General features: G+C 37.0%; 1 long non-coding RNA gene across 4 annotated transcripts in view; it reads left to right on the forward strand.

Annotated features, from left to right (window-relative positions):
• LOC138746817 (uncharacterized) overlaps window positions 1–18,507 on the forward strand; it is a 32,719-nt gene extending 14,212 nt beyond the window's left edge. For 2 of the 4 annotated variants that reach the window (XR_011347132.1, XR_011347133.1), the window contains 2 exons: window positions 210–250; window positions 424–740. This is a non-coding gene — a long non-coding RNA (uncharacterized lncRNA). Of the gene's footprint in view, window positions 1–209; window positions 251–423; window positions 741–18,412 lie in introns of those variants that run through there. The other 2 variants (XR_011347134.1, XR_011347131.1) reach the window with 2 other exon arrangements.
• The last annotated feature ends 2,014 nt before the right edge of the window (window positions 18,508–20,521 follow it).

A 20,521-nucleotide genomic window follows, 5' to 3' on the forward strand; every position in this document is an offset into this window, starting at 1 on the left:
GTTATTAATACTAAACAATGGTCGAATTAATAAAGACTATCTGCTACAATCATGTCTTGTACGCCAAAGCCCATACATACTTTCCTCATCAATCTATTCAACGTTATTTTTCTAACACGAAATATAGTATCAAACAGCTTTTCCTATTAGCAGTGGAATATTTTTACTACTTATGAATCGAGGCTTAAACCTGTTAATTTATTTCACAGTCGCGACCAAAAGGATCACACAAATCTACGTAGCATTACTGGTGAGAAAAAAATACATAATTTCATGTGTTTTTGGTATTTATTTCAATTAAAAGTAAACATGCCGAACAACTAAGGACTTGTAAATGGATAATGGCGCGAATGTTGTTACGTGACTAAAACCTTCCCTTTTGACGTGCACCCCAACATTAACTCATTTTTTCTTTTTTTTTAGTTACAGATTCCGCCTGAGGGGGAAAAATAGATATTGTTAGAAACACTCAGCGGATCGGTCTGCATTTGTGGAATGAAAACCAGAGTGGATGTATCAGGTCGACGACCTGATGAACTATGTAAGCCACATGGATAAACCAAATTAAATTGTCGGTGTTGATTCCTGAAGGGAATTCGCTGTTATCAAATACAACCTTTCCTTTCCAAGTTTTGTGGAATAGTTATATCTGTTTATGACTGGTCCAATTCCCAATTATTTTGCGTCAGGAATAACAATAATAGCATAAATGTGAAATAAATTGGAAGCAAAAAAGGAAATCTTTGTTCTTATCGCGATAATTTTATTTTTATTAATTCACCATCATTATTTTTTGGTAAGTGACAATTGTGAAAGGGTATTAGGTTGTGTAGAGCCCAGACTGTGTCCTATCATAACCATTTAGCTCTAGGTCCCAAATCAAATCTAAACACAAGGTGAATTCTGAAAGTGTCAGAAAGCAGATTTTGACTTGATGAGATAACAAAGAGTCCTTCCTTACTGAAGTCGGGATCAAGTGGTCAACTCTCTGCAGGACCAGGCCATTCCAATGCAACACTACAGAAACTTTCCAGTGAAGCATCCAAGATAAACTTCCATGAAGTTTCTATACCAACAAATTTTCATCCACCATTTCGGGTTGGATTGTTTGGTGATGACTACAGTGTTTAGGTCCATTCAAAGCTCCTCAGAAAATCAAGCAGCAAATGGTTAAAAAAAAGTACAGCATCCAATCTTATGAAAAACCAAGATGCAAGTAACATTCATGAATGCAATTAATGTTCTTTTTGTTGCAAAGAAATAATGATGAACTATTGACACACAATGGCATAAACATCAAAAACAAACACTGGAAGAACTCAGTCAGTCAAGGAACATCAGTGCAGTTAAAAAGGTGTAAGTCAACATTTCAAGTTGAGACTTTTCAAGAAAACTGAAAGGAAAGATTGCTAGTATATTAATGTATAGGCAGTAGTTAAGGATGAGGGGTGATAGACATTGTTAGGTCATAGGTGAAATCAGATGAGGAGGGAATGATGGTCTGATTTGTGGGTAGGGGGTAGGAATGGTATGGGAAGGATGAACAGAGGGAGAAGATAGCCAAGTGGATAGGTAAATATGTGTGGGAGAAGAACACATTGGCGAAAGCAAGCACAGACCAGGTGACCAGAATGTTGGGTTGCTCTTTGCCCCCCCCCCTCTCTCCGTAACTATCTTGAGCTTCCAATTGCATGTAATTTTAATTCTCCTTTCCACTCCCATACTAATCTTTCTAGTATCAGCCTTCTCTGTTGATAAACTCAAATTGGAAGAACAACATTTCATATTCGGCTTCCAGCCAAATGGTAAGAATATTGAATTTTCCAAATTCAGGTAACACACACCTTGGTGCTCTCTTCCCATGCACATTTGCCTATCCAACTAGTTTTCTTCTCTCTTTGTTCAGCTCTCCCATCCTCACCCCTTGTGGTTTCATCTGCCCGTCATCCTCTCTCCATCTGATTCCACCTTCCCCCCACGCTACACTTCTGAATACTGGAACTTTTACTATTCCCCTCTCATTCTTGATGCTGGATCTTGAGTTCCTCTTGCTGAGAGTTTCCAGCATTCTATTTGTGTTGTAGTTTCCAGAATCTGTGGTCTCTTTTGTCTCCGATAGCATCACTGATTTCATTAACGTGATAAGGGTCAATATTAAACAAAGTTCAGATGAATTAACCACAGAATTGCTGTGGTTATCAGAGCAAGTCAGAGGCTGAGTGTTCTATAGTACATTGCTCACCTCATGATTACTCATGACTTTACTTTTGCCCACAAGGTCCAAGTCAGCATGCTGAAAAAATATATTTCACTTGATGAATACATCTGAATCAGAACTCAAGTTTGATTCCAGGAAAATGCAAACCACTTTATCTGCATTTCACCATTAGCTTAAACCTTTACTATTTTCACCATTAGCATCTACAAAATGAAATGCAATGAGCTTGATTGTAAACTCCAGTGCCCAGGAATGCAAGAGGCTGCAGAAAGTGGCAAACCTAGGCAAGTCCTCCCGTCCACTGAAGATGTGTATGTGAGGTGCTGCTCAAGAAAACAGCAAAAATCAGAAGGATTTACAGCAACAGTGACCTAGGTCGAATCCAATGCTGTCTGTGAGGAGTTTGTACATGCTCCCTGTGTCCATGTGGGTTTCCTCTGGATGCTCCAGTTTCCTCCCACCCTTCAAAAAGTATGGGGGTTGTAGGGTAATTGGGGGATTTGGGAAGCACGGGCTTGAGGGCCAGAAGGGCCTGTTACCATGCTGTATGTCTAAATTAAAATTGCATTAAAAAAATTAAAATTCAACTCTTCTCACTGCTACTTTCAGGCAGAAGGTAGAGCAGCCTGAAGTCTGGCACCTCTAAGTTCAACAATTCAGAAGGATTTTGAAACTTCCCTAATTACCCTAACCGTAATGCTACACTTTTGCCCACAAGGCCATGTCCAAAGATCTGTCTGTATTGTTGTAATATCACTTTTAGTGCACTAACTGGAACTGTGAATATTTATCTATCCTTTTTTCTCTTGTGTGGTAATTTAGTTTATACTTGTTGTTTGTTAGTGTCTTATGTTGACCTCACCAAAGCCTTCGACACCGTGAGCAGGAAAGGGCTTTGGCAAATACTAGAGCGCATCGGATGTCCCCCAAAGTTCCTCAACATGATTATCCAACTGCACGAAAACCAACAAGGTCGGGTCAGATACAGCAATGAGCTCTCTGAACCCTTCTCCATTAACAATGGCGTGAAGCAAGGCTGTGTTCTCGCACCAACCCTCTTTTCAATCTTCTTCAGCATGATGCTGAACCAAGCCATGAAAGACCCCAACAATGAAGACGCTGTTTACATCCGGTACCGCACGGATGGCACTCTCTTCAATCTGAGGCGCCTGCAAGCTCACACCAAGACACAAGAGAAACTTGTCCGTGAACTACTCTTTGCAGATGATGCCGCTTTAGTTGCCCATTCAGAGCCAGCTCTTCAGCGCTTGACGTCCTGCTTTGCGGAAACTGCCAAAATGTTTGGCCTGGAAGTCAGCCTGAAGAAAACTGAGGTCCTCCATCAGCCAGCTCCCCACCATGACTACCAGCCCCCCCACATCTCCATCGGGCACACAAAACTCAAAACGGTCAACCAGTTTACCTATCTCGGCTGCACCATTTCATCAGATGCAAGGATTGACAATGAGATAGACAACAGACTCGCCAAGGCAAATAGCGCCTTTGGAAGACTACACAAAAGAGTCTGGAAAAACAACCAACTGAAAAACCTCACAAAGATAAGCGTATACAGAGCCGTTGTCATACCCACACTCCTGTTCGGCTCCGAATCATGGGTCCTCTACCGGCACCACCTACGGCTCCTAGAACGCTTCCACCAGCGTTGTCTCCGCTCCATCCTCAACATCCATTGGAGCGCTTACACCCCTAACGTCGAAGTACTCGAGATGGCAGAGGTCCACAGCATCGAGTCCACGCTGCTGAAGATCCAGCTGCGCTGGATGGGTCACGTCTCCAGAATGGAGGACCACCGCCTTCCCAAGATTGTGTTATATGGCGAGCTCTCCACTGGCCACCGTGACAGAGGTGCACCAAAGAAAAGATACAAGGACTGCCTAAAGAAATCTCTTGGTGCCTGCCACATTGACCACCGCCAGTGGGCTGATAACGCCTCAAACCGTGCATCTTGGCGCCTCACAGTTTGGCGGGCAGCAACCTCCTTTGAAGAAGACCGCAGAGCCCACCTCACTGACAAAAGGCAAAGGAGGAAAAACCCAACACCCAACCCCAACCAACCAATTTTCCCTTGCAACCGCTGCAATCGTGTCTGCCTGTCCTGCATCGGACTTGTCAGCCACAAACGAGCCTGCAGCTGACGTGGACTTTTTACCCCCTCCATAAATCTTCGTCCGCGAAGCCAAGCCAAAGAAAGAAGAAGACGTACCTGTGAAGCTGCATCAAGTAAGGACTTAATTGCATTTCTACATTGTACTTTTGTATGTGACAATAAACTCTCATCATCACCACTCACCAAGGCCTCCACAAAGTAGTTTTCAAACCTACAACCTCCATCTCTCAGAGGATATGGGCCATAGGTGGATGGAAACTTTCTTCCACTCTGTTTCCTTCTTAGTCACATGTAATTTCACTACACCTCACTCTTTTTGAATTAGAACCCTTTAATTTGCAATTTAATGGTAATTTTGAGCATCATTTCAGAACAGGGGCCACAGCACATTTGGGGGGGGAGGGGAGGCATGTACTGAAACCTCAAAATATTTTCTGTCTTTTCTGTAGTCAAAGAAGTATGGAAGAAACCAACTAAACTTGACTGCTTTATAGGGAAAGGGGGGAACTATAAACGTTGAGCAGAGTCCTCAGGGGGCCATTGCCAAAAAAAGATTGACAATGACTGAGAGAGTACCCACACAAATATTAGCTATTAAAAATAAGGACCTATCTTCTTTGGAAAAATTGACTTGGAATTTGAATTGGAGGTTTACAACTTCTCCATTTTAAAAGTTATTATAAGGCAGCTCAAATGAAATTTATGAATGCATTGTTTGGTGTAAATAGGAATCCTGCTTGGGCTAATATAGAATTTAGTAAAAAGGGAGAAATTAATATGTAGGATTTTATTTACAAGTGGAATTCAAAATTATTGGTGGAAGTAGAGATACACCTATTTTGAAACATTTGATTGAATTATGGAATAAAATTGATGATGAAATTGGTGCAAAAGGTTTAATTTCATGAAAAATGCCTTTATGTCAAAATAGACATTCCATTTTCTATGGATAATCAATTTCTGAGGAGTTCGATATGGATAAATGTTGAGAAAATACAAGATTGTTTTGAGGCTAGAAGATTTATTACTTTTGAATGAATGAAGAATAAATGTAATGTGCCAAATAATACTTTTTTCTGTTATTATCAAGGCTTCTTTGACTCATACGATAGGTCCAAGTTTGACATTACTCCCCCCCCCCCCCCCGAGTGAATTGGAATGATTGATTTGTAATAGTAATGTGAATAAATTTATCTCTGTAATGTATAACTTATTTCAAAAGAAAGCCCCTAAAATAGGGGTACATAAATTAAGATTAAGATGGGAAGCAGATTTGAATAGACAAATAGATGAAAAAGATTGGTTATGATTATATAGAGTTAATATGACAAAGGTTATTAATGCTAGCTCTGAAATCTCTGGCTCAATACAATTTTTACATCAGTTATGCATAACTCCTCAAAAAAATTTTTAAAATTGAACCCAATATTATCAGATTTATGCTTTACTGTCAAGAAGATGCTTGACTTTACTGTCAAGAAGATGGATCATTTCTGCATTCTATTTGAAAGTGCCCTAAAGTTAAGCATTTTAGGTTGGAAGTTGGAAATTTTTTGGAATGAATAATGGGGGTTAAGTTCCCATAGGATCCAATGCTATTTTTGTTGGGAAATATTAGGACTATAAGACCTAAATTAAAATGAACTATGTATCAAATTGAATTTGTACAAATTGCTTTAGCAGTTTCAAGGAAGTGTATAGCTATTGCCTGGAAATTGGATACAGATTTAGGGATGGAGATATGGCATGTAGCTGAATTCCATTTGAGAAAATAACATAATTTATGAAATAAATATCAAATATTTTGGAAAATATGGCACCCATATTTGCGAAATATGGGTGTGGATGTTTAACAGACTCTCTGAATACCTTATCTTGTGTTAACCACCAGCATCATTAAATTATTAAAAACTTTTGGTTAAATAGTTTATTCTTTTGACATTCTCCAGTTTTTCTCTCTTCTATTTCTCCTTTTCCTTTTTTTTAGGGGGGTGGTTTTGAGAGGGAGGGAGGGGGAGATTTTGTATGCAACATATATAGCTTTTGATAGCTTTTTATTGGAAGAAATGCATTTACGATTGCAGTTTTAAAAATTGTTAAATAAAATAGTCAAAAAAAATAAGGACCTCTCATCACTTTTGAAGAGCAACATGGCGTAGACAATGATGCTCAATTTAGAACTTATTTTTAAAAATTTTGATATTACCATACAATTATTACTTTTGTCTACTTTTTATGCAGATCTTGATTTGTAAATTATTACTGGGACCATTAAGGTGACCAATAAAAGAGAGCTATCATTATGAACGATATTTTCTGTTAAAACACATGGTTTTTTAAGTAAATCTCAATAAGAAACCAACTCATACAGTATAGTGGTGTGTTCTAGTGCCTTATATTAGTCTTTTAGTTCCTTGTGAATAAAATATACCATAAAAATATGCCCCAGGCTTATTTATCCTTTCTATTTCTTCTGTAGGTCCCTTTGTGATTATACTGTAACTTGATCATTTTATGATGTTATTTTTGCTTGGCAGCCATATTCAAATTGCACTATAAATCCAGTACATTTGCCCAGAGAATCTAGAGAGGAGTATAGAGGAGGCAATTTCACACCACTTAGATCTATCTGATGGTGTAGAGTTTTAGATTTGTTTCAAAGCTAGTTTCACAACTCTTACACTTATTATGACCAACAAGAGCCCATAATCAAGTTAAATTATTAATGAGTAGAAACTCTAGCTGTTGAATGTGCTTTTATTTTCAAGGGCAAACAAACAGTAATTTGTGGCATGTTCACTGATATTACTTGGTTGTCTGAACATAGACATAAACTGACATTCAGTAAAATTTTGCCCTAGAGATGTTTTGCTACTATGCATTTATTTCCTTCAAGAAATGCTGTAAGGCAAATGTAGCAAATGCTTTCAGAACTTGACATTGTAAGGGAATACAGATGTTTTTCAAAACAGCAAACCACTGAGTGCACAAATGTTTATTTGATCCAGGATCACCAAGCTTTATGACTGGTGAAATTGTTTTTTTTAAATTATTTTTTAAAAATCATTCCAATTATACCAATTTTAATATTTTTAATTAGAAAACAAGATCAGATTTTATATTCTCATGTTAGATATTGTATTATAATTTCATCTTCCAATCCATGGTTCATTCAGTCAGAGGCAAATAACAGAGAGAATTGGCAGTAAAGTCTTGTGAATGAACAAATTCCTTTAGTATATGCTTCTTGTTTGATTTGCATATGCATGATTGTACAGTTTTAATGACCCAAATACTTTGAAGAACAGTGGCAGATTAATGAACAAATATAATTGGTTGCTTCGCTCAATTATCTTATGAGAGAAGGTGCTTAGTCAGAGAACTTTGGAGGATTTTCCTCGAGTAGGATGTGTTTCCCAAAAAGCAAATCTTCACTATGGCTGACCATTCCATCTACAGCTCTATCCTATACCAGAATGGTCTGATGCCATTCATTTCTATGAATGCAGGCCCATCCAATGACCACCACTCTCCTTTGCCTGGCGGAATTAATCTTACATGTTACAACTTCTCCTTTAACTCCACTCACTTTATTCTGGTCAAAAGTATAGCCAAATGGACTCATGTGGACCCAAGTTATGCCTGCTTTTCATTTGGATGTGTGAAACTTGTTTTACCCCCAAATAAACCCCCTATTGTCTGTTATGGAGATGATTATATTTACACTGTGCCCTGCATTTTCATTACCCATGCTGCCATTTTCCATCCAGCTCTCTCCTTCACGTTGTTCATTTCTGAATCTTCCCTTGCCTGTGTTCATTGAAATGAATGGAATCTCCAACTCAAGGGGTAGTTTATTGAACAAAATCTATTTTAAACCCACCACCTCCCAAGATATTACAATGTACCTCCATTCACCCATTGTCTCACATTTTCTGTTAATGAGATTTACCTTACCAGTGCCTGTAAGAAAACTTCTCTTCCCCTTAACAGTTGCCTGCTCTTACCATATTTGAAAAAGCTCCTAATTTGATCTCCTTTTTTTTCCAGCACCTCTATTTACAACTCTTCTCTTTCTGACCAGTAAAAGGATAGAATTCCCCAGGTCCTCAACTTTCATACAACCAGGTTCCACATATACAACAGACGTAACTGCATAGTTTCCATACCTGATTCAAAGTTCAGATTTATTGTCAGAGTACATACATGACATCACATACATTTCCCATCTCCCCTTTCTCTATTTTAGAGGGGCCATTCACTCTGTGACCTTCTCTTTTGTTCTTTCATGTCTCTGAATCATTGTTGCACTTGTGCCATTTTTCCATAAAACCCTGGGTGCTGCTACACTTGCCCTTTGACCTCTCCCTTCAGTAGTGTGGATTGTGGTGGGTCATGTGAATTTCTCTCTCTCTCTCTCTTTCTCTCTCTCCATTCTTGCTGCTGCATGGAGACCATCACTGCAAACTCCAAGCTGCAAGCTCTGGGTAGCTCTTGATCCTGAGCCATGGAATCTTTTTCCTGTGGGTGTGACAGAGTTAGCACTTATTGGTTGTGCAAAAAAAAAAGACTGATAGCATATATTTGTGAACAAATAAAGAACTGTAAACAGATAAGAAATGTAAACAAACTGACTGCACAAGTAAGAATCTTCAAATGAGTCCCTGATTGAGTTTGCTGCTGAGGAGTCTGATGGTGTAGCAGCTGTTCCTGAACTTGATGATGTGAGTTTTGTTGCACCGATACATCTTTCCTGATGGTAGCAGTGAGAACTGAGCATGTACTGGGTCATGTGGATCCTTGATGATTGCTACTGCTCTCTGATGGCAGCATTCCCTGTAGATGTTCTCTATGGTGGTGAGGGTTTTGCCTGTGATGTCCTGAGCTGTACCCACTGCCTTATGCAGGGCTTTATCCTGAAGGGTATTGGTGTCCCCATACCAGACCTTGATGCAGCTGGTCAGCACAATTTCCACTACACATCTGTAGAAATTTACCAGGATTTCTGATGTCATGACAAATGGGATTCAGAACTGCAAGTTGACTGACATCACGAGTCAAGAAGAAAGTGGCGATATTATCAATATAAATAGGTTCAATTGACAGTGTTAGTAATATAACTGAATCAGAAAGGAATAACAGTAAAATCACCATTCACTAGAATTCAAGCAACTGGCAGCCTCAAGGACTGGCAAAATACTTTGTGGAAAATAAATGGGTAAAAGATACCAAAGTTTAGAATTAGTGCCATCTAGCTAACAGTTAGTTCACGAATCATGCAATATGCAATGTCAAGCAATTGGCAAATTTATTTATCAATTCCCAAAGATGGCAGATTCCAGGGATTTTACTCTATTTTCATTCCTGACTGGTTTTCCACCATCAAATATACATTTCCCATCTCCCCTTTCTCTATTTTAGAGGGGCCATTCACTCTGTGACCTTCTCTTTTGTTCTTTCATGTCTCTGAATCATTGTTGCACTTGTGCCATTTTTCCATAAAACCCTGGGTGCTGCTACACTTGCCCTTTGACCTCTCCCTTCAGTAGTGTGGATTGTGGTGGGTCATGTGAATTTCTCTCTCTCTCTCTCTCTCTCTCCATTCTTGCTGCTGCATGGAGACCATCACTGCAAACTCCAAGCTGCAAGCTCTGGGTAGCTCTTGATCCTGAGCCATGGACAATGCTGGATTCCAGAATCATTTGATATACTTGTTAGTTGTAATTAATTTACTGTTTTTTTAGTGTGCTGTGCCTGCTAGACAGAGAGGGGTGATGGGTATTGTATGTTAAACCCTTGTGCAGCGATTTATTTGCACCCAATGAGTAGTTATTTGTTTATTATTCCAGATTAGTCTGTGTGCCCTTTTGTGAATTCTCTTATGTGTAAATAAAGACCGCTGTTTGCTAATAACATATGTCCAGCCTTGATTGTCTTTAACCCGTCAAACCTATTCTGAACACAACACCTTCCCACTGTTGAGGAGCTAAAAAAATGATCTCTCAGATGAAGCAACAATTCACTTCTTTTAGTGATTTGCATTTGGTCCTCATGATGTGGAGGAACCAATTACGGGTTGGGTCAGGTAACAGCTTTGTTCAATCTGCAGCAACAACTTGATCTTTCAGTTGTTAGTCACTTTAATGCTACTCCCATTCTGACTGATATGTGCCTGGCCTCCTACATTTTCCATTGATGCTTGATGTAAGATGAAGAACCAACAGGATTTCTTTCATCTGGACAAGAAGTTGTCCTTTTTGTCTAATACTAAGTTTAATAGTTTCATGTTATCACTTTTTTTTTCACTCTCTACATAAGTGTGACTATAGCTTTCTGCTTTGTTTTGATCCTCTGTTTCAAACTTGTGGTTAAAGTCATTGTTAACCTTGACAACTTTCATTCTTCATCTCTTCCTCCTCTGCACCTTATATAATTTTTCTCACTTTTCTTTTTAGAAGTACTTGTTAGTTTATCTCAGAGTAAAAGAGGCCTTAGAATGAAATGTGGGGAAGCAGAAGACATAACCATTGGAAGCCAGTAAGTAGTGTGATTAAAATCAGGGATGAATAAAAAACAAGATTTGGAGGAGTGCCCACAGGGCGGCCATTTTACCTTGCATTTTATTTTGAAAGTCAGTGTCCATTTTACTGTGCAAAAAGTTTTTTTTAAATCTTTTTTTGCAAGACATCAAAATTAAATGCAAAATCTGATTAAATATTTTTCTTTGGCAGCCAGGAAATTTGAAATATTCAGTAGCTCATGATCAAATTGTGCAATGTTTTTTTTCAAAATTGTTTCCAACAACATAAATGAGCTATTTAAACTAATTTTTAAAATCCTGTGAAGTAACTAACTTGGAACTGGATATCGGGTGTATGAGTTTGAAATTCCTCTTTTTTAAAATTTTAGTCAAACCTAAATAATGCAGCATTTAAATAACCAAAAGGCAATATATTGTACACTTTCTGCTTGTATCCCACTCGACATGTACATGATCAATGTTCTCGGTTGCATATTCCATACAGAGGCTGTTTCTTTCATTTGAATGCAAGAGAAGCAGTCAAGTGTTACAATGTTTGACAAGTACTGTCTGTTATAATGTATTTGCTGAACTAATTGGCTCAGATTTTTATTTCCCCCTCCAAAGAAGGCTGGGGGGTGGGGGGGGGGGGGGAGTTGGAGAGGAGGGGGAAGTGTTGTCTGCCAAAACGCAGTAATGTCCTTGACTAAGAATAGTCAAGGAAAATACTTGACTTCAGCCAAAAAGAATTTGCAGGAATGAATGCCAACAACTTACTGTTTTAAAATAAAAGCACACTTAATTGTAATAGAAAAGCTAAGATTTTATTACAGATAAAATTTGAACTTTCATATTGGAACCAGAATTTGGAGGTTCATGAGGCCATAAATGTTATAAATTATGGTCAAATCAATACATTGCTGAATCCATAGACAGAAGCATTTTATGAAATAATACCTTTTTTGGGCAAATTACATATAAAATTTTCATCTTTGCTTTTGAATCCTCATGGAGCCTCAAACCTTCCTAGTTCTGAAGTCCTCTTAGGTTCTCTGGGCTCCTTTGATTCTGGATTTTTATTTGCCTCTGATTTTAATTAAGCCGCTGGCTGGCTTCATATGCCTCAGGCATATGTTGCCTTATTTATTCTCAAGGCCTCTTCATTTAACTCTCTACCTTTAAGATTCTTCTTAAGTTCTACCCCTTATGTGGCTAAGGTTCACAATTTTTTTGATATTTTGATAATTTTCTTGTGAGCTGCCTTGAGGCAAAGTGATTTATGAATTTGAAGCATGGGTAGGCCAGTTGTCCCCTGATCCTACACTGTTTGTCCATTAAAAATATCATGTTGCCTTATTTTAATATCTTTTTTCAATATTTTTGTTAACATTGAAATTTCACATAAAAATACAGAGTACATAAGGATATATGTTAAAAGTCAAAAAGTTAAATTTCATTTCATCCAAGTACCCCATATGTTCAATCAAACTAATTACATTGTATTAATATTTTATTATTTTATTTTGAATAAAATATCTAAACTCACTACCAAGAAAGAAGCTGTTTGGCCAAAAAGAAAGGAAGACAGAATTCTTATCAGAGTAATAAATGACCTCATTAGTCAACATTTCTAACTTCATATCAGATCAAAATTACGAAATTCAAAAATATTACAAAATTCAAATAATTCAAAAAGAGTGCAGTGTTTGAAAATTTGAATTCAAATCAGAAACTGAGCATTTAACCTTCTTTACATTAAACATGATATACCATCACATAGCCATTGAGCATGAGTAGGCAGAGCAACGTCCCTCCATCTGAGCTACACTGCCTGCCTAGCCAGAAGAGAAATAAAAGCTATTACATGCAGATCAGATGCCATTAAAGTTATGCCATCCTCTCCAAGTTAAGGATTAGGTTTAAAATTAACTTTAAAAAGTGCAGAGAAAGATTGAAATACTTTGTTCCAATATTTCTCGAGACTCTAACATGTCCAAAACATATGAATTAATGAAGCATCTCCATTGTTGCATTTATCACAACAAGGGGATACAGCTGTTTAAAAGTGAGATCATTTGACTTTGGACCTGTGAGCCCTATGAACTACTTTAAATTGTAGGAGAGAGTGGTGGGAACATAAAGATGAGGTATTAACCAATTTGAAAATTACATTCCAAGTTTCTTCAGAAATTAAAAGCTGTAGGGCCTGTTCCCAGGATTTTTAAATTTTATCTGAGGGAGCAGCTCTTATTCCCAAAAACATATCATAAATTTTAGATATTAAACCATTAGAGAAAGGATGTAAATTAAAAATTACTTCAATTAAATTCTTATCAATCCTCAGGAAATGTATGTAATTGATATTGTAAAAAAAAATATCTAATCTGTAGATAATGAAAAAAAAGAGTATTTGATAGGCCATATTTAACTAAAAATTGTTCAAAAGAATCAAGACTCCCCTTGACAAATAAATCTTTAAAACATGTAATGCCCAATCTATACCATTCTTTAAAAGTTACATCAATCATGGAAAATTTAAAGAAATATTTATAAAAAATTAGGACTAGAAAGAGAAAATCTCATTAAACTAAAAATGTTTTCTAAATTGTATCCAGATCATTAAAGTATGTTTAACCACCGAATTCTTAGTTAATTTATTTAAAGATATAGGAAATGAGGATCCAAGAAGAGAAATAAGACGAATTTGATAATGCTCCTGTCAGATGTTTGATTAAGGTGCAAAATTTTCTTTGAATGTTTTTATAATTTTTAGTAGTTGTTACATCCAAATAGGTATATTGATTTTGAAAGGAAGGTTAGTATTTATCGGTCCCAAATTATTCAAAGGAAAAAGTTCACTCGTATGTAGATTTAACTTATAACCGGAAAAATGACTAAAATGAGATATTAAAGGAAGCATAGAAGGGGAATGAAATCTGAAGATTAGAAAGAAAAAGCAATAAATCATCAGCATAAAACAAAACTTTGTGGGCTCTGCCTTTCCTTAAAATCTCAGTAATATCATTAGATTCTTGAAAAGTGATAACTAAGGGTTCTAAAGCCAGGCCAAAAAGCAATGGACTTAAAGGACACCCTTGTCTGGTTCCACAGTAAAGTCTGAATGGTTTAGAATTCTGAAAAATTAATAGAATTCATTGAATAAAGCCAGCCCGAAAATTAAATTTTTCTAAAGTCTTAAATAAATTATTCCATTCTACCCAGTCAAAAGTCTTCTTTGCATCCAGAGATATCACACATTCTGAAACATCCTTAGAAGGAGAGTATATCATATTTAATAAATGGTATATATTGAAATGGGAGTAACAATGTTTAATAAATCCAGATATAATAGGTAGCAAAATATTTTCAAGTCTACAAGCCGAAACTTTAGATAGAATATTAGTGTCAACATTGAGTAAAGAAATTGGCCTACAAGAAAAGCATTCGACTTGATGTTTATTCTTTTTTAAGAATTAGCGAGATAGAAGCCTCATAAAAAGATTGTGGCAACTTGCTAAGTTTAAAGGAATCAGAAAGAATAAAGCATAAATAAGGTGTATGTAATGAGTAAAAAGCCTTATAAAATTCTCCAGGAAATCCATCAGGACCTGATGACTTCCAAGAGTGTAATGAACGTACAGCCTCGACAATTTCTTCAAGGGAATTGGGTCGATCCAATTGTTTTTGATTAGCAGCAGATAATAGGCGAATATTCAACTGATCTAAAGTATTATTCATTACAATATTATCCTTATGAGATTCAGAACTATACAGTTCAGAATAAAAAAAATTGAAGATGATCAGTTATCATATCTCCATTAGCTTCGCAAATTTCTTTGATTTGATATTTGGCTGTTAAAGCTTTTAATTGATTAACCAATAGTTATCAGTTTTATCTCCATGAATATAAAATTGACTTGTTTTTAAAGATTGGCTTTCCCTTGGATATGTTAAAAGAAGGCCTTATTTAGTTTTAATTTCAACATGCCATTTATATAAAACAGGATCTGGAGTGAGATCTAATTGTTTCAGTTGGTTAGCTAAGTCAGTTTTCTCTTGATTAGTCTTATTCCTAATGCTGGCAGTGTAAGAAACAATTTGTCCCCCAATAAAAACCTTAATCCAATACAATAAGATTAGAAGTCTATTCCACAATATTTTTTTTTAAAAGAGACTACTTTATTCCTCCAAGAACTAAAATGCCAGTGTCTTTTTATTTGAGATCGTAACACAGGAGCATGGTCAGAAATAACTATATTTTTGAATTCACAAGAACAAATTAATGGGAGCATTTGACTATCAATAAAGAAATAGTCGATCCTCGAGTATGTACGGTGAACAAAAGAAAAAAAAATGCCTATTCCCTGTTTTCTGGATGAAAAAAAACTGACATCAATAATACCGTATTTTAATTAAAAAAGGATTAAATGAATAAAGCCTATTTAAAATCGGAACTAACCAGGAATTAATGTCTCCCCCCCCCCCCCCCCCATCACGAATGATTAAGAACTTAGATCAGGTAAGAATGAAAAAAATCATTCAAAAATTCCAGGGGCATCCACATTTGGACCATAAACATAAGTAAACACCACCAACTTATTATGCAATTTCCATGTTACTATAACAAGATGACCATTTGTGTCTGAGACAACATTATGTTGAACAAAGGGAATCGTGTGATCTATAAAAATTGTTACCCCTCTGGATTTAGCCTAAAATGAAGAGCGAAATTGCACCCTGTTCCACCATCTAAGAGGTTGTGAGTTACCACTTTTGTGTGTATCCGTTTCTTGAAGAAATATAATAGGGTTCTTAAATTCTTTAACATAACCAAAATTCTTATTTTGTTTTACAGGGTGATTTAACCTATTAAAGTTAAAATGAATTAAATTAATAGCTTGATTAATTTTAATTACTTAAAAAAAGTTTTTTTTTAAAAACTAGCAAGTAAAAAACTAATTTCAGTTAGATTGGACAGGAGTTGAAAATGAGATAACCAAAAACAGATGTGTTTTTGCATAGCCAAAGCAGCTTTGAAGAAAAAATTGACCTCGATTGCACCCTCCCCCCACAGCCACAAAGCCAAATGATAGACAGACAGCACACTTTTAACTACATTTCCCATCGCCTAAAATTACTGCTGGCAAACCTCCCTTATTATGATAAAACCTGAAATGTGTTCCAAACGAGACAAAATCTATCTACTGCAATTAATACCAAGGTCAAAGACCAAGACTGAGAATGAATTTTAAACCATTGATAACAAAGGAAAAACCTTAAATTAAAAATACACATATATTAAAATATTGACTTAAATGCTTAAAACAGAATCAGTAAGCTATGCATTAAAAACTAAGTGATTAAAAAAATAATAAAATGTTAAAATTATTACAGAAATGCATTAAGACCTTATTCTTTATTTAAATACTAACAAATTTAAGAAGTGAATCATTTATGGAAAGTTACAATCTGAATCTTCTGTCCTTTGTAGTCTATCACTCCTCTGTGACGAGATTCACGAATTAAAAGCTCTTAGTTTGAAATTCATGAAAACACACAATAACAGAATGAGGTCTCTAATCAGGAGCTGGTTTAAAACACCAGCAATCTGTGTGCACGATCTATCATAGGGAGAGTCGGCAAAACTCCAGGACCAAACAATTCTAGAAAAAAATCTGCAAAGAATTTAGTGGGTTGACCACACTCAGTAGACTCTTTCAAGCCCAGAATTCGTAAGTTATTTCTTCTACTTCTGTTTTCTAAGTTAATGATCTTCTGCTTTAATTCTTCATTAGTCTTTGAAAGCTTTTATCTTAAGTCTTGCATATCTATCCTCCATTCTTCCATCCAAAACACTTGAAATTGTTTAATTTTCTTTAACACATTTGTCATGATCGTCTAAGATTTCTTGAAAAGAGTTCAACTTAGCCTCCATCTACTTAAACTTCTTTTTGAATTCCTTTCTAAATTGTTTAAATTCATCAGAGTATTCTTTTCTGGGTTGTTGAAGCAGTTCCATAATAGTATCCAAAAACGCAGGAGGTTCTTCTTCTCTTGTAGTTCCTTTCGCACACCTTGTATCCATATTTAAATTTGTTAGTGTTGTTAATCCAGTATAATCAATAAACAACAAAATTGAAAGATAAGAATAAAGACTTATTTGGAAACAGAAAGCTGGAACAACTTCAAAACGTTGTTACTCCATCAATCGCCAGCAGGCAAAGTCAACTTATTTTAATATCAATTAGATTTTGTTTCTGTTTTTGTTTCAGATTTACACCATCTGTAGTTTTTTTTTACTCCAATAAATTGATTTGTGATAAGCAATAGGGACAACCTTTTAATTTTAAATTTAGACATACAGCATGGTAACAGGCCATTTTAGCCCAGAAGTATGTACCACCCAATTAGCCTACACCCCCAGTTCGTACCCATGAGCAAAAATGGCCTCTTACCATGCTGAATGTCTAAATTAAAAATTAAAAGGTTGACCACCCCTGCTAGGGTGATAGATTACTGTAGGCTAAGATGAATTCAAATTTGAGATGATAAGCAGATAAGTCATGAATTTATTAAAGCTCAGAGTGGGTTTAAGGGGTTGAACGGCATTCTTGGGGACAGCAGAGTTAACGTTGCAGATCAAGGGCAGGAAATAATTGAAAATATTTTGTTTTAAGCTGCAGAGAGGGGAAGAGGCCTAGAGAATAGAGGGAATGTCTTTGATAGAGTGCAGACCAAAGCTGTTTGATTGTTAAATTCAGTTTTAAATCCTAACAGCTGCCACATGCACATTTGGCAGACAAACTACTGTTCTTTGAAATTTATTGGAACAAAGTAGATGGCTGAAGGCAGAGAGGTCAGGGTCACCGTTGAAATTTATTGGAACAAAGTAGATGGCCGAAGTCAGAGAGTTCAGGGTCACTGTTGAAATTTATTGAAACAAAGTAGATGGCCAAAGTCAGAGAGGTCAGGGACACTGTTGGAGACTTAACAGAGATGTTTTGCAAATTGTTCCCCAATTTGCATTTTTGTCTCTCCAATATATAGCAATGAATGTATAGCAAATTTTGAGAACTGAATGCAATACAGTAAAAACCCATGTTATCTGGAATTCAAGCAACTGGCAACCTCAAGCAACCAGCAAATAAAAAAGGAGGAAAATAAATAAAATAAAATAGATAAGAATACATAAAATTTTAAATAAAGTTTAAAATCGTAAAAGTCAATATTCTCATAAACTTTTGATGAAGATGGGAGCAAATTTTTAGCCAGCGGAATGCTTTGATTGTGCTTTGCTTATAGCAGCTATTTGAAAAAAATCTGTATTTGAATAAAATGGCATCTCCCAGGATAAAGAGCTGGTTGATGTCACTCACCATTGGGGTGACTCTCTTAAAGATCCCTTAAAGTCTTAAGGGATTTCCTTATCCCTGCTTTGTAAGAGTCTTTATCTTTATTAGTATATTATTAAGTATGAGTAAGGCTTTATCTATAAACCTGCAGAGGGTGGGGTGGGTTAATTATGATGTTATTGTTCATCTTTCAGGCAGTTCTTTGGAGGAGGAGAACCTGCAGATGCAGCAATGGTTGAAAGTTTTCAAAGAATGTGGCTGAAAATAAAGTAAAATGTTTTATGTTTTACATATTCATGCAAGTGAAGTTTGTTCAGTGTAAGTACAGTATAGTATTTTTGACTTTTAAACTGTTTGTTCTTAGTGTAGATGTATTAGTTAGGCATTGTAAGAATGAATCTCAAGTCACTGGAAAACTCGCTTATCCAACCTGACAATCTCCATAGGTATCAGATACTAGGGGTTTTGTTGTACATTAACCGTGCATCTTGGCGCCTCACAGTTTGGCGGGCAGCAGCCTCCTTTGAAGAAGACCGCAGAGCCCACCTCACTGACAAAAGGCAAAGGAGGAAAAACCCAACACCCAACCCCAACCAACCAATTTTCCCTTGCAACCGCTGCAATCGTGTCTGCCTGTCCCGCATCGGACTGGTCAGCCACAAACGAGCCTGCAGCTGACGTGGACTTTTTACCCCCTCCATAAATCTTCGTCCGCGAAGCCAAGCCAAAGAAGAAAGAAAGAACTTGGAAGAAGTGTAAGTGAACTGCTTTTTAACCTGGAATGACTGAATCGTCAGTTCTCATATATTCTTACAACATAGAAGAATGTCATGCAGCATCCCCTTTAGATGTTCTTAATGGTGGGGAGGGTTTTGCCTGTGATGTCCTGGGTTGTATCCATTGTATCCATTACCTTACGCAGGGCTTTACGCTCAGGGGTATTGGTGTCACTATACCAGACCATTGTGCAGCTGGTCAGCACACTTTCCACCACACATCTGTAGAAATTTGCAAACTCCTGAGGAAGTAGAGGCACTGAGGTGCTTTCATCAGATTAGAACTTGCCTCAGTGAACTTGTCATCATCAAGGTGGTCGAGTGAATCAGGGAGTCATGGATGGAATGGTTTCTCTAGAATGTAGAGGAGGCACCTTGCTTTCTATTACATAAAATCTTTAACATGGAAACCCATGTTAAGAGAATGTTGAAGGAAGTATATGGGATTCATCAATAGAAATATAGAACACTAAATAGAGAAATTGTATTAAATCTACGTAAACATTGATTTAGCATTGTGAACAATTGTAGCCAATTTTAAAGGATGAGGGAGAAGGCAGAAACGGTATATGTTGTCTCTTTTGAGGAAAATGGTTTTCAGGCAAAAACTTAGACAAGGAAAGTTGGGTTGGATTCTTTTGCCAAAAGAAGATATCTAATTGAGATGTACAAGACAATGACAAATTTAGTGGACATAGAAATAATATGTTGCATTAGCTGATGGTTGAAAGACAAAGAGGCACACAGTTAAAATATGTTGTGCAAAAAAAAATGTTTTTACATGGAGTTATGACTCTGCAATTTACTGCTGGTTAATTGTACAAACCAGGGCTTTCAAAAGAACATTGGAGAGGCTCTTGAAGAACAACAAGAATGGAACTGACTGGATTGCTCCACTTCTGGCTATCCATCCCATTGGATGGAGATGGTTCCTTTCAGTCAGTTTGTGGGGTTTGATATGAGGATGCCCTACTCCTCTGAAAAGAACAGCATGTGTGTGAATGGATTTAGCTGAGTAGGGATTGAACGGATCCAGACCCAGCCTCTCGACACCCTCTCCTGGATCCAGCAGCATGGTGAGGTCCAAGACAGCTGGGGGAAGTTCTGTTGGACTGGTCAGACCAAACTTTGGTGCAAGGGATATCCTTCCCACGCTTCATGGCACATGTTTGCTAGATGGCCATTGACCCACCAAGAGGGTTCATCCACCCTTTGACAGGTCTTGTTTTTCATTCTGCAGTGTGTCTAGCCACCCTCTGCACCAGGCAAGCCTGGTGGGGGAGCCAGTTTAGTTGCCAACCTCCTGACCATGTGACAGGTAATACTGGGTTACATGGTACCAGTAGCACTCCAACGTGTGACCTGCCAGGTCACTACTAGGAGTCAGCATAAACTCAATTCCATAATTCTACCTGAAATTGTCAGGTGCATCATGCAAGCTTACTTGTTTGGCACCCTACCATGACCTAAATAATCTCTCTCTCCACTATGAGGACACTGCAACATCATGTACTATCAACAAAAATG

The sequence above is a fragment of the Narcine bancroftii genome, chromosome 1 (assembly GCF_036971445.1).
Source record: "Narcine bancroftii isolate sNarBan1 chromosome 1, sNarBan1.hap1, whole genome shotgun sequence".
Taxonomy (NCBI): domain Eukaryota; kingdom Metazoa; phylum Chordata; class Chondrichthyes; order Torpediniformes; family Narcinidae; genus Narcine; species Narcine bancroftii.